Raw genomic sequence first — 15281 nt, 5'->3', positions numbered from 1 at the left:
CCAACCACATAGGAAAATCTTCACAAGCACTAAAGAATCCAGATGAAATATTACAAGCACCTGGATAAAGCACAGAAATAAGAAAAAATGCATTAAAAATAATTGGGAGAACATTTTCACATTAACCACATCATCCCCTTCCCAAGCCTGGGCAACGCAGAGAGAGATACCCTTCTTGTGGGTGAAACAGAGCACAGTGAGTACCGAACTTCTCCAAAGATCCCAGCACCAGGCCCATTTCAGTGAACCCCACTGCCAGGCCCCCCCGCTGCAGACCCAGGCTCCGGGGCTACCTCAGCACCAGGCTGGACTTGGAAAAGGAAGAAAGAAACAAATGTACTACAAAATAGAAAACAATTAGCAAAATAACAGTAATAAGTCCTTTTCTATTAATAATTAAATGTAAACAGATTAACTTCTTCAATCACAAAACATAAAGTGTTTGAATAGTTAAATAAACATGATGCAAGTATATATAACCTAAGAGAGACTCACTTTAAAGACATAGGCTGAAAGAAAAAGGTATTCCATGCAAATGGTAACCAAGTAAGAAATACACTTTAAGTTAAAATCTGTCATAAGAGTAAAAGAAGGTCATTATATAATGATAAAGGGTTCAATTCATCAACAAGATATAACATTTGTAAATATATATGCACCCAATATTAGAGCACCTAAATATATAAAGCAAATATTAACACATGTAAGGGAGAAATAGACATCAATACAATAATGGTAGGAAACTTCAATACTACACTTTCAAAAATGGATAGAACATCAAGACAGAAAATCAATACGGAAACAGTGTACTTGAACAGCATTATAGACCAAATAGACCTAACACACATATATAGAGCATTCAATTTAACACAGCAAAATACACATTCTTTTCAAGCACATACAGGACATTATCCAGGATAGATCATGTGTCAGGCCACAAAACAAGTCTTTACAAATTTATGAAGATTGAAATCATACCAAGTATCTTTTCAGACCACAATGGTCTGAAATTAGAAATCAATAGCAGAAGGAAATTGGAAAATTCATAAATAAGTGAAAAGTAAACAACACACTCTTGAACAACCTATGGGTCAAAGAAGAAATCAAAAGAGAAATTCAAAAATACCTTGAGAGAAACAAAACAGAAACACAGCATACCATAATTTATGGGATGCAGCAAAAGCAGTTCTAAGAGATAAGTCCATAGTGATAAATGGGTCTATTAAGAGAAAAAAGAGAAGGGTTTCAAATAAACAATCTAATTTTACACATTAAGGAACCATACAAAAGCAAATTAAGCCCAAAGTAAGCAGAAGAAAGGGATAAAGATCAGAGCAGAAATAAATGAAAGAGAAAAATAAACAATAGAAAAATATCAATAAGATTGAGTTGGCTTTTTTGAGAACACAAGCAAAATGGCCAAACCTTTAGCTAGACAAACTAAGAAAAAAAGACTCAAATAAATAAAATCATAAAAGAAAGAGAAGACATTACAATTGATACTGCAGAACAATACACATACACACACACACACACAATGGAGTATTTTTCAGTCTTACAAAATAAAAATAAAATTCTGTGTTTTAAAACAGCATGGATGAACCTGGAGGATGTTATGCTAAGTGAAATAAGCCAGACACAAAAAGACAAATACTGCATGATCTCACTTCTATGTGAAATCTTAAAAAGTTCAACTAACAGAAGCAGAGAGTAGAATGGTGGTGACTAAAGATTAGCGGGTGGGAGAAATGGGGAGGTGTTAGTCAAAGAGTACAAAGTTTCAGTTTTGCAGGATGAATAAGTACTGGGGACTTAATAAATATTGATGTAACTGTAGTTAACAATATTGTATTGTATATTTGAAATCTGTTAAGAGAGTAGATCTTTTTTTTTATTGACACGTAATGAGTACACATTTATGGGGTACATGTGATATTTTGGTACATACATATAATGTGTAATGATCTAATTAGAGTATTTAAAATAGCCATTGCCTTGAACATTTATAATTTTTTTGTGTTGGGAATATTTCAAATCTTCTCTTCTAGCTATTTTGGAATATACAATAAATTGTTAACTATAGTCAGCCTACTGTTCTATCAAAACAGTATGGAGGTTTCTCAAAAAAACGAAACATAGAACTACCATATGATCCAGCAATCACACTACTGGGCATTTATCTAAAGGAAAGGAAATTGTTATATCAAAGGGAAACCTGCACCCCTATGTTTATTGCAGCGCTATTCACAATAGCCAAGATAGGGAATCAACCCAAGTGCCCATCAACGGATGAATGGACAAAGAAAATGTGGTATATATACACAATGGAATACCATTTAGTCATACAAAATAATGAAATCCTGTCATTTTCAGCAACATGGATGGAACTGGAAGTCATTATATTAAATAAAATAAGCCAGGCATAGAAAGATGAATACAACATGTTCTCATGTTCTCACTTATGTGTAGGAGTTATAAAATTTGATCTCATGGAGGTAGACAGTAGAATGGTAGTTAGCTGAGGCTGGGGAGGGTTGGGGGAATGAAGAGAGATGGTTAATGGGTACAAACATACAGTTAGATAGAAGAAATAAGTTCTAGTGTCCTCAAGTGCTTTTAGATAGTTATTTTATTTTTTCCCCAGAGTTTATAATTGCTAGCTATGGGAGGTTTGGTTCAATGTGACTTACTTTGCCATTACTGGAAGTAAAACATGTACTATGTCTTTAATTATGAAAAGAATGAGCCACTGACTTTCTTGCCTGAAGAAGTTGAATGCAATTTAATTGTGAAAGTGAGGGCTGTCTACTTCAGTCAACATAGATAATACAAATAGGGATGAATTCTTTAGTTACCATAGGCAAAACATGTTTCATATGTAAATCTATACATTTAGAAAAGTGAGATATTAATTTAAATAACTCATGTTCTTACCAGAATGCCTTGATTCAAAATATGTGAGCTCTTATAACAAACTATTGGAATTGACTTTCCTCCACAGCATACAGTGTCTTAAACCATAGCATGTTCCCTTCAGCTACACTCTCAGCTGAAATAACTTTGCATATGTGTGTATACACACATATGTATGTGTGAGGTATGCACATATAATATATAGGGATACATTTTCAAAGGAAAAGGTAATCTTATAACATCTCTTTGCAACATGCCTTTTTCATATAACAGCATATTTTCCAAGTAAGAGAACACATTTCTAACATGTAATTTTTTTTATTATACTTTAAGTTCTGGGATACACGTGCAGAATGTGCAGGTTTGTTACATAGTTATACACGTGCCATGGTGGTTTGCTGCACCCATCAACCTGTCATGTACATTAGGTATTTCTCCTAATGCTATCCCTCCCCTAGCCCCTCACCCCCCGACAGGCCCCATTGTGTGATATTCCCCTCCCTGTGTCCATGTGTTCTCATTGTTCGACTCCCACTTACGAGTGAGAACACGTGGTGTTTGGTTTTCTGTTCCTGTGTTAGTTTGCTGAGAATGATGATTTCCAGCTTCATCCTTGACCGCGCAAAGGACATGAACTCATTCTTTTTTATGGCTGCATAGTATTCCATGGTGTATATGTGCCACATTTTCTTTATCCAGTCTATCATTGATGGGTGCTTGGGTTGGTTCCAAGTCTTTGCTATTGTGAATAGGGCTGCAATAAACATACGTGTGCAGGTGTCTTTATAGCAGAATGATTTATAATCCTGTGGGTATATACCCAGTAATGGGATTGCTGGGTCAAATGGTATTTCTTCTTCTAGATCCTTGAGGAATCGCTACACTGTCTTCCACAATGGCTAAACTAATTTACACTCCCACCAAGAGTGTAAATGTATTCCTATTTCTTCACACATTCTCCAGCATCTGTTCTTTCCTGACTTTTTAATGATCGCCATTCTAACTGGCGTGAGATGGTATCTCATTGTGGTTTTGATTTGAGTTTCTCTAATGACCAGTGATGATTAGCTATTTTTCAAATATTTGTTGGCCACATAAGTGTCTTCTTTTGAGAAGTTCATATCCTTTGCCCACTTTTTGATGGGGATGTTTGATTTTTTCTTGTAAATTTGTTTAAGTTCCTTGTAGATTCTTGATATTAGCCCTTTGTCAGATGGATAGATTGCAGAGTAGATCTTAAATGTTCTCACCACTTGCAAAAAAAATGTTACTTTGTGAGGTGATAGATATGTTAATTAGCTTGTTTGTGGTAATTATTTCACAATGTATATGCATATTAAAACATTTTATGAAGTATGTTGTATACTTTAAACATATACAGTTTTTGTTTGTCAATTATACGTCAATAAAACTGGGGGAAAAAATCACTGTTGATCATCAAAAGACATCTTCATGAAAATAAAATGATAAGCCATAAACTGGAGAATATATTTGCAACACACCACACTGACAAAATATGAGAAGCCAGAAATATAAATAATTGTCCCGAATTAAAAAAAAGGACAAACATTTCAATAGAAAAATGGGCTAAAGACTTAGGGAGACACATCACAGGATAGGAAAAACAAGTGTCAAATAAAGGTATGAAGAGACCACAATAAGACACTAGTTCACAATGAGATACAACCCTCTGAAATGGCTAAAATGAAAAAGTCTGACACCATAAAATGTTGGCAAGACTTTGGAACTACTATAACTCATACATTGCTGGTAAGAGTGTGAAGTATAAAATGACTTTAGAAACTTTTTTGGCAGATTTTACTCCCTCACTCAGCAGTTACACTACTAGGTACTTAAGCAAGAGAAATAAAAACATTTGTCCACACCAAGCTCTGTATAAGAATGGTCCTAGCAGTTGTCTTAGCCCTTTTGGACTGCTATAAAAAATTACCACAGACTGGTTGGCTTAAACATAAAATATTAATTTCTCATAATTCTGGAGTCTGGAAATCAGAGATCACAGTGCCAGCATGATCAGATTCTGATGAGGACTCTTCTCTGTTGCACACTTCTGACTTCTTACTGTACCCTCACATAACCAAAAGAAAGCTAAACAGCATCCTTGGGCATGTTTTTATGAGGACATTAATGCCAATCATGAAGGCTCCACCCTCATGACCCAATTACCTCCTCCAAATCTCACCTCCTAATATTACCACATGGAGGGTTACAATTCTAACATATGAATTTTGAGGGGACACAAATATTCAGTCCATAACAGCAGATTAATTAATAAAAACATCAAACTAGAAATAGTCCAGATATCTGTTACTAGGAGAATAGACAAACTGTCTTCATACAATGGAATACTACTCGTCACTAAAAAGTAAAGTATCAATGATATATACAAGACATGGATAAATCTCAAAAATATAGTGAGTAAAAAATGGCAGACATGAGAGCATATATACTGTACGATTTTATTCATACTAAGTTCTACAACTTCTGGCCCCGGGTGCAGGGACTGGGGAGAGGATTCAAAAGGGACAAAAGGAAACTTTTGGAGGCAATAGACTGTTTTATATCTGGATAGGGATCTGGGTCACACAGCTGTAAGCATTTGTCAAAAATGAAAGTACTTTACACTTAAGGGTCTGTGCATTTTACTGCATGTAAATTATTCCCCAATTTTAAAGTCTTATAAATGCTGAAAGTGATTATGTTGCAGAAATAAAAAAAAATCAGAAAGTTACTTGAGGCTTAGGATAAAAATTTCAGTGAAAGCATCATGCACAGATTTTTAAAAAACTGGATCTTAAACAACTTAGAAGAAAATATAATGTGACTCAAAAAATGGCTCGGTTTTGGTAAAAAAAAAATATGCCAATGACGTGAAGAGTTGAAATAAAATTATTTCATGAAAAAATGAATAAAAGCTTAGTCTCATTAGTCATCAGGAAAATAAAAACTATGTCCTCAATTAGACATCATTTTAAATCTACAGATTGGCAAACATATTTAAGCCTGATAATGTCACTGTTGGTGAAGTTGTATAGCTATGAGTATCTTTTATATACTCATAAATATAAAAGTGTATATTGATATGGTTTTATTTGATAATAATTTGGTATTCATTAGTGATTTTGAAGATATGTATACCCTGTGATCCAATAATTCTACCATATATATTCTAGAAATACTACCACATATATTCTAGAAATACATGTTTAGTAGTTTTTCACCTCTCCCAGAATAAAAGCCCAAATTCTAACAATTACCTAAAAGGTTCTACAGAATCTATTCTGCCCACCTTCTCATTACCTGTCTGACTTCATGTCCTTTGACTCTCTTCTTTGCTTACTCAGCTCCAACCTCAGAACCTTCTCTGCTGTTTTCTTAACACTCTAGAAATGCTTCTATCTTAGGACTTGTGCATTTGTTGCTAATCTCTGAAACACTCTTCACCAAGAGGAGAATGACTTGCTCCCTCATCTACTTCAGGATTTTACTCAAATATCACTTTCTCAGTAAGCCTTACCCTGACCACTCTCTTTTAAAATTATACCCTGCCTATACTCCCTAACCCCTTTTCCTGCTCTAAATTTATCCATAGCACTTAGCACCATCTAATATGCTGTTTTCCCCCACTGCAATATAAACTCCTTGAAGCCAGACATTTTTGTCTGCTGCTTTACTACTGAAATCCATGGGCCCAGACTAGTTTCTGGTCCATTGTAAAAGCTCAATGACTCTCTACTGAATGAATGCTTGTATAATGGTATTGCTTTTTTAATAGTCTTTATTTTTAGAGCAGTTTTAGGTTCACAGAAAAACTGAACAGAAAGTACAGAGTTCCCATACACTCCGTCTCCACACATGCATAACCTCTTCCACCGCTAACATCCCTCACCAGAGTGGTACACTTGTTACCATCGACAAGCCTGCATTGACACATCATTATCACCCAAAGTCCATAGTTTACATTAGGATTTGCCCTTGATGTTGTACATTCTACGGGTTTCGATACTGTATAATGACATGTATCTTTCATTGTAGTATTATACATAATTGTTTCACTGCCTTATAATTCCTCAATGCTGTATTTATCCTTCCCTCCTCCAACAACATTGTTTTATTAGCAAACATCTGGAAACAACCCAAATATCCATTGACAGGAGAATAGTAAATAAAACATGGTGTTTACTGTGTGAATACACAGTAAAATACTATACAGTTGTAAAAAAAAAAGGATCAACTATGACAATACATATCAGCATGAATGAATCTTACAAATATAATGTAAGTAAAAAAAGTCACATAAGAATGCATATGTGATTACATTTACATAAATTAAAACCTGTAAAACTTGAAATGTATTTTTAGGGCTGCATATGAATTTAGTAAAATTTTAAAGGAATGAAATGATGATCGACAAATTTTAGGATACTGGCTACCTCAGTGTGGGGGTGGGGGGTCAGAGAGGTCAAAAACCTTCTGTTATTGTGATCCCTGGAACTAACTGAGTTCCTGTTCCTTTAGGTTCTGGCTTTTTAACTGTTCCTTTCATTCCATAATACACTATTTCAATAAATTCTATTTCTTGCTTTAAATTAATCCTTATATTTGACATATATATTCTGCTTTTACATTTGCTACACAACTGGTATGGTGCAGTATTATCTGCTTCTGCATGTAAGATCTCAGAAAGAAAGGAAATACTAACTAGGGCATAAATCCTTTAATTTGTCTTTTAGTGGCCATTATGAATGGTAAAATTATTTGAAGTGAGATGGTTTTATCATATTTTCCTTTTATTTTTGGTCATTGAAACCATCCTACACCACTGCTTGAGTCCCCGGGGCAGTGCTAATAATTCAGGATAGTCTTTCAGTTAATTTAGTCTAGTTTTGCAGGTGCTGTTAGAAAAAAACCAGCGGGCTTGGATAAAATTGCCCTGTAGATGCTAGCTAGCCATGATGTTATCAGCTTTTTGAGGGTATTCAGAATAACAGATGAGATAATAGTAGGTTTTTAAAATCCCAGTTTAGATCTCATTTTGCTGTATTTGACTCCAGTGATTTTGCAGAAGCTGTTATGACTCAGCTCTGTCTCTTAAAAACTCCCCTCCCTTCTTCTCTTCCTCCATTTTCTCAGCAAATGAAATCTCTTTCCCTCCTTCTTTCTCTCCCCTTTTTTCTCTCTCACACACAAGAAGAGAAAAGCCAAAACATCATCATATATATAGGGAACATATCTGAAGCCATCTTTGGTGCAAGAGAAAAGCTCAACTTCCAGCCAATTGATGGCAGATTGTAGAAACACATGCCGGGCCTTTGTATTAACCCAGGGGACATTATGCTAAGTGAAATAAGCCAGACACAGAAAGATGAATGGTATGTGACTCACTTATATGTGGAATGTAAAAAAGGTAAATTTATGAAAGCATAGAGTAGAATGGTGGTTACTAGGGGTAAAGGGGGCCAGGGTGGAGGTAGGGAATAGGAAGATGTTGGTCAAAGGATACAAGTTTCAGTTGGTAGAATGAATAACTTCTAGAAATCTAAAGTATGACATGAGGTATAAAGTTAATAATACTGTATTTTATAGTTGAAATTGCTAAGAGACCAAATCTTAAGTGTTCTCGCCACAAAAAGAAAGATTGCTATGTAAAGGGATAGATATGTTAATCATCTTGTTTATCATAATCAACTCTAACTAGCTCATTTCACAGATAAGAAAACTAAGATATAAACAGATTTATAGTTTACCCAAGATCATATAGCTAGATAATAGCTATAATCTCACGATCTTGGATCTGCACATGCTGTTCCTATTTTCCAAAAATACTCTTTTTCGGTATCTTTTCTTGGCTCCCTCAGATGTATTCTTCTGGAGCAGAGGTGGTTAAACTATGGCCCATGAACCCAATTCAGATAGCAGGCTGTTTTTGTAAATAAAGTTTTATTGGAACATAGCCATGGCCATTCATTTCTTATTGTCTATGGCTGTTTTTGCACCACGGTAGCAAAGTTGAGTAATTGTGACAGAGACCATATGGTCTGCAAAGCATAAACTATTTACTACTTGGCTGTTTACAGAAAAAGTTTGCCAACCACTGACCTGGAGCCTAGAGTCTGTTCTAACTTAGCCAAACAGAGACAGTCTATGCCTTCTCTTACCTCTAACAACTAACTGCATGAAATCAGAAGAAACAAAAAAGTGAGGAAAGTGAGGGTGATGACATGTTTTGTGACTTCCTGCCAGCACAGTGAATCCTTGAAATGGCCCTTTTCCAATTAGCCCTTTCCTTGCTTGCCAGCTTCCAAGTCACTCCAGGCTGCTAACACCTCCCCCTACCCACCATTTGCCAGGCCATCTGCATATAATCAGTCTCCTTAGTAATAATTCTAGCAAGATTTCTGTTCACTCTTAGCCTAGCTTCTGATTTTTTAAAGGCTTCTCGTCCTTTTTTTTTTTTTTTATCACAAGACGTTTGAAAAACACAGATATTCAAAATGTCACAATATTTATTTTAATGGAGAAGAGAAGGTGCTTCTTCACAGAAAGCCAGCCTCCAGATAATGAACTGCCTCATTTGCCTTGTGTCCTGTGGGATATTTTGCACTAAATGCAGAGGTAGTCCTGATGACACTGATCAGTGTCCCAAAGCCTCTGAAAGCTCAAGGGAATATTCCTGTACGTTTTGCAAGCAGTTGTTTAGTCCTGGTCCCTGACTAGGGAAGGACTTTGGGAGAGGAGTGGGTGAGGATTTACAGGGCTACATTTAAGTGATAAATGTGTTTTATTCAGGGCCTGTGGCATTCTTTTAGGGATATATAATAAACCTTAACAATACTTTTCAATATTGTTAGCTAATATTAATTGAGCACTTACTGTCTGACAAATTATTTGCTACATATTTACCATGGAGAATAGGGATTATTTTCCTCCACATTTTGTAGGTGATAAAATTGAGACTCAGAAAAATCAGGTGACTTCCCCAAGGTCACACAAGTAATAAGTGATGGAGTCAGAATTTATACCTAGATTTGTCTGATTCCAATGTCTTTTAACTACTTCAGTAGCTGCCTTTTTAATGGGAAATATTTCAAAACTTTTAATACTAACATGCAGAAGCAAAAAACAATCTTTCTCTGAGGCCAGATGAGTAGCTCCAGGAGGAGTAGTGTGTGTGTGTAAAGTCTATGCCAAAATCTTTAACTGGCTGGTCTTCTACACATAAGACATTCAGATTATAGGCAAAGGTGGGTTGCATTTACAATAGCTGTGATAAATCAATTCAATCACCATATTCGGACCATCTATTATGCACCAGGAACTGTGTCCTAGTCATCTAGAGATGTTAAAAATACAGTTGTTTTTCTCAAGGAGTTTACAGATTGTCTTAGAAGAACAGCTATTGATAATTAACAAATATTTGTTGAATAAAAGAATGAAGCATTGTGAATATTACACTGTCTGAGAAAGACATTTACCTAGCCTCCTAAATCTCCTAGTCCAGTTGGTGAGGAAACCTAGAATGTGCAAATTCACAAAGATCTGAGATAGCCTGATGTGTTAAGGGATTTATAGGCAGTTCCATACTTCGAGGGTGAAAGAGGTGACAAAGAATGTACCTGGACACATTGAGAAAACAGAGAGTGATTTTTTTCATATAACCAGAATTTATTGAGTATAATTTCTGCAGGGCCCTGAAGTGTGATATGTGGGAGGCATGAGAAATAGAAGAAATTGCTGTGGAACCCTACTCTCAAGGTAATAGTCCGCTTCTGGAGAGAAAAACAACTAAGGCATATAAATAAGAATATGCATGTGTGGCCCAAACTGAAAGTTTGAGTCCTGAAGATGTATGAGTAAGGGTGTGATCAGTAGAAAAGGTAATTTTGCAATTGCACATTGAAAGGAAAAGGCTGTTCCAATTAGAAAATGCCCACTGGTTTCCAACGTGTAAGCCATAGACATCTTGGGAAGAGGAAAAGCATTGCATTATTGCAAGGGACCAAGGATGTATTTGAGGACCAAGCACTGTCTGTGGACTGAATAAGTAACATATATGGTTACTTTATGTGCTACCATTGATTAAATAAATGCATGTCGCTTCCGTGATTAATAAAGTACAAGTTGATGGGAAAGTATTATTCAGTTCAATCACTATTTACTAGCATAGATTTTCTCAATTAAATGGTATTTGGCAGAGAATAGTTTCACAAACATGTTGTTAAAGGTCTTTAGATTTCTAAAACATTGGAAACCACAGGTTTTAAGGAAGCAGAAGAGTAATGTTTTCTCTATGTTACTGCTCTGTGTGGCTCTGGCTGGGTACTGGCCTGATAATGAGATATGGCAAAGAGATAATTGTTGGAATTATTATAGCAGCATAGATGACATGTCACAGTAAATATCTCAGAGGAAAGAGCTTTCATGACCAAGTTAATCATAAGCAAACATGAAAGGGAGAATAGCATGATATTTTTTTCTTATAAAAGGTAATATTTTCTCTTCAAGTTGAAGAAAGTGATTCAGAACTCTTTCAAGAACTAAAGAGAAGGTGAAACTCCATGCAGAGAAGAATGAGATGGTAATTTGGAGAGGCAATGATAGGCTGATACCAAGGCTTAGATGTTTTCAAGGGTAAGTTATTTTTTTTCCAAGATTTCCTCCAATTCCCACTCCCAAAGGGAAATCCTCAGAGGGAAAAATAATGGAGAACCCTCAGCTCCCTTCTTCTCCAAATTGCAGATTGGGTGATAAAGGGAATTAGGATAAGCCATGCTTTCTCAGGACTTTGGACTTTCTAAGTTACACTTTGGATGAGGAGAAAAGTTCATTTGTAAAAGGGGCTTTCCTTACTTGAATAGAAATTTACCCATGCCTTACTCTTTCCCCTCTTTTCCTAGTCTCCTACTTACCTCATTTTATGTCATAACACTTATTTTTTTTGTTGTTTTTATTCCTGTCTTTTCTCCTCTTCTACTTTTGTTTCCTCCTTCATCTTCCTCTTCCTTTTCTCCGCTTTTTTTCTAGGAGTGTTAAGAAAGTCTCTCTTTTTCTCTGTCTCTTCTTTTGTCTCTGTCTCTCTGTGTAAGGGCTAACGACTTGGAAGAAGACTTAGGAAGAAGAGAGGGATCTTTTCAGTTATTTTCCATTTCAACCTCAGACAGAAAGATGTCGCAGTCCCCTCGTGTGCCAAATAGAAGCATTTTGGACCTAAGTCTTAAGTTGCAGTTTTTGAAATTTAGATAATATTATATCCGAAGCCTAGCCCATATTCTGTTGGAAGTTCATTGCCCTCCCATTTCATTTCCTGGAAATTAAAAGGGACTCACATTTTATTATTAGTTCCAGTTCTGATGTTTTGCTTCTAATGAGTTTTCATTCGTACTGGCCTCTTTCTCCTTCCATTGTTTTTTTCTTTCCTTTCCTTTGTTCCACACCAGCCCAGAATTGGGGGCTTAGCCACATTTCTTTGATTTTCACAACACATACTCACCCATATGAGCTTTTTGTGTTTGGGGAATTGAAGGAGGCTTATTTCACAGCATCACAAATGTCCTTTTACCTCTCTCCCTTACCACAAACTCTTATTAAATTTTTATGCAGGAAAGTTAAACTTGCTCTATTTTAAGCTTTTTCTTTCTAATGCAGGTTCTCCTGATCTCACCTTTTATGCCCAATCGACTATCAAGTTATTTTGTAACAAATATTATTGCTTCTTCTCTGAGGAATTCTGTCCAGTTATTAAAATAACATTTTCTTCCTGATATAATAATAGTTAAAAGGATATCTTTTACCTAGGAGTTCTGCAAAGCCCCCCCGAGGAGCCACTAAGGGACTGGGGAGGAGAGGGAGGCTCAGGCAGCAGGGCTCCACACATCCACAGCCCTGCTTCAACCGGACTAGCTTCACTTTGATCTGTCTTACATATTTGATTTCTTGACCATTTGGGGTAAAAAGAAAAGCTTCCATTCCTAAAATAAAATGTGAAAACCACTGCTTTAATAGATGAAACTTGTTAGCCCTAAAAGATAGCATGAACTGGATATATATAAATATGTTTCAAAAGAAGAAAAAGAACATCAAGGGTATCATATCTACAATATTCACTGGAAAAGGATTCAAAGAAAATTAGAATGCTTAGGAGTTATGGCAATTCCACAAGGTTGACAAAAAGGAAGATAATCAGATCCTGTGATGGCTAAATTCTTGTTAATTTGGACTCCAGGGCATGATGGCATTTCTGGGAAGAGAAGCCCTTTCTGTTTGTGGCTGACTTTGGAGTACTGGTGTATAGTGTTTGTATGGGACAGGAAGCCTTGCCAAGCGGGCAATTAAAGATAGAGCTATACTTCAGAAGCTCAGCTCTTAGTTTCCTATATTTATTTTCCCGTGGATGTGAATGATGAAGAGTTTGGCTTTTGAGTATAGGATGATTTTAGTATTTGATGCCATGCTACATATACTCCCCTGATCTTGACAGTGCCTGACAATGTGAGAAAGGACTCCAGCTGTCTCTCAGATGGATTGGTTTGATATATACTGCTGTCATTTAAGAAAAATAAAATTTTATGAATTATGCATTTCTTCTTCTGATTAACTGTTGTGATTAATTTTAAAACAACTGGTGAATTTCATAGGACTTACCAGAAATCTGTGGCATTTTGACTTGTTCTTCACATTGAGGTCATTTGTGCACATCTTATATCATTTATGAACTGTTTTTCCCTTTAAAGTAGGAGTTCTAATGGTATATTACTAAGGGTGTGATCAATAAGGAAGGTAATTTTGCAACTCCATATTGAAAGGAAAAGGCTGTTCCGGTTAACACAAAGGTCGTGTTTGATTCATGTTTGTGTCCTCCCCAGTACTGGCAGGTACTAAATGTGCAGAAATAATGTATTTAATTTAATTGGCGGCAAATTGGACCTTAGCCCATTATGGCATTTCATATTTTAAGAAAGGTGTCTTGTTGAAAATAAGTTCAGACTGGTAGGAAATAAAGAGGAAGGGAATTGACAATTTTATAAATTAACAATGTGCTACACATGGTCCTCAGAATCTTGTCCAAATCTTCTCATTTATTGTGCTTATATACTAATGTCTCAGGTTTCATGATAGGCATTTGTGTCTTAGGTATTTGGCAAAGAAGACATAGTGTTGGATTCTTGTTCATTCTAACATGTAGACTCTATGATTCAAAAAGTTTCATTTTGTCTTTGCTGCTATGATGTTATCAGGGTTTCTTTATGGGCTGTGGCCAGAGGGATACAACTTCAACTCTGTCCTCAGTAGTGAGTTTATATACCATATTTTCTGACTATTTTCACTGGATTTGAGATCTAATTTGCTATAGGTTTGTTGTTATTATAGTTCATAGTGTGTTAAAGAGACAAGAAACATACAAATAACCTTGGTTCTATAGGTGTGAAATAGACTTGAAAGATAGCCTCTTTCAGACTCACATCTTCCCCTTCGTGCATCTCTAACAAGTCTTCACTTCCTAGTTCCTCTGTGATCATATCCCAGATCAGATTAGAGATTTCCCTAAGTTTACCTTGCCATCGAAGGGACTGGTGACTCTATCCTGCAGGTAATTCCTTCTCCAGCTTGTGAAAAACAATATCGGAAGCTTGGGGCTCTTGAGCTTCATAGCTCTATCTCTTTACGGTTCTCAGCATTATAGACATCTTCTTTTGGTGGTAGCCTCCTCCTTTTTATTTTGTTTTCCCTCTATACAGAGGCCCGAGCCCCTTTTATCTTTTGTTTTGCTAGCTACTGGCAGCCCTTCAATCCAATCAGTCTAGTTAAACATGCAACACTACTTGTTTACTTCTCTAAATTGCTCCATGTAAATCACAGAATTGTGAGAAGGCCACATATTGAACAGAAGGCTAGCAAAGAGGACCTAGACAATGGGTAGAACATTTCTCCCCAGCAGGTGAATTCAGATATGAAAATCTGGATTTATGCAACAATAAATCAAGGGAATTGTTTTCACTTTACAGAAGGATTCACCATGGGGTTCCTTTAAATAGCTGGTTCACTTAGTGTATGTTACAATGGTATTGTATTATTAAAAAAATCAAATCTAAGTGAAAGTTTTTAGAAAATAGGCGATTATTATGATGCCTGGTAAATGTTATAGATTTTTCTTTTCCTTGAAAATAAATTTTAAAAATAGGTCCAGAGTTAATATATATGGCATGGCAATATAATAATCCTGAGGGGAGTTAGGATGTTCAGTTTGATCAGTATTCCTCCCCATAAGCCACTTGCAGCAGAAACACCTGTGATGCTTTTAAAATGTAGACTCTTGATGAGAAAGGCCTACGAATTTGTATTTTAACAAA

At 35.9% G+C, this 15281-nt stretch overlaps 1 long non-coding RNA gene across 1 annotated transcript in view; it reads left to right on the top strand.

The window, feature by feature from the left end:
- The window catches only part of LOC129053040 (uncharacterized), a 620941-nt gene that overhangs the window by 132521 nt on the left and 473139 nt on the right, over positions 1 to 15281 (top strand). The window contains exons 3-4 of the long non-coding RNA XR_010139049.1: positions 10622 to 10689; positions 11440 to 11565. This is a non-coding gene — a long non-coding RNA (uncharacterized LOC129053040). The remainder of the gene's footprint in view (positions 1 to 10621; positions 10690 to 11439; positions 11566 to 15281) is intronic.

Source organism: Pongo abelii, chromosome X (genome assembly GCF_028885655.2).
Source record: "Pongo abelii isolate AG06213 chromosome X, NHGRI_mPonAbe1-v2.0_pri, whole genome shotgun sequence".
NCBI lineage: Eukaryota > Metazoa > Chordata > Mammalia > Primates > Hominidae > Pongo > Pongo abelii.
This window is presented reverse-complemented; position numbering and strand designations above follow the sequence as displayed.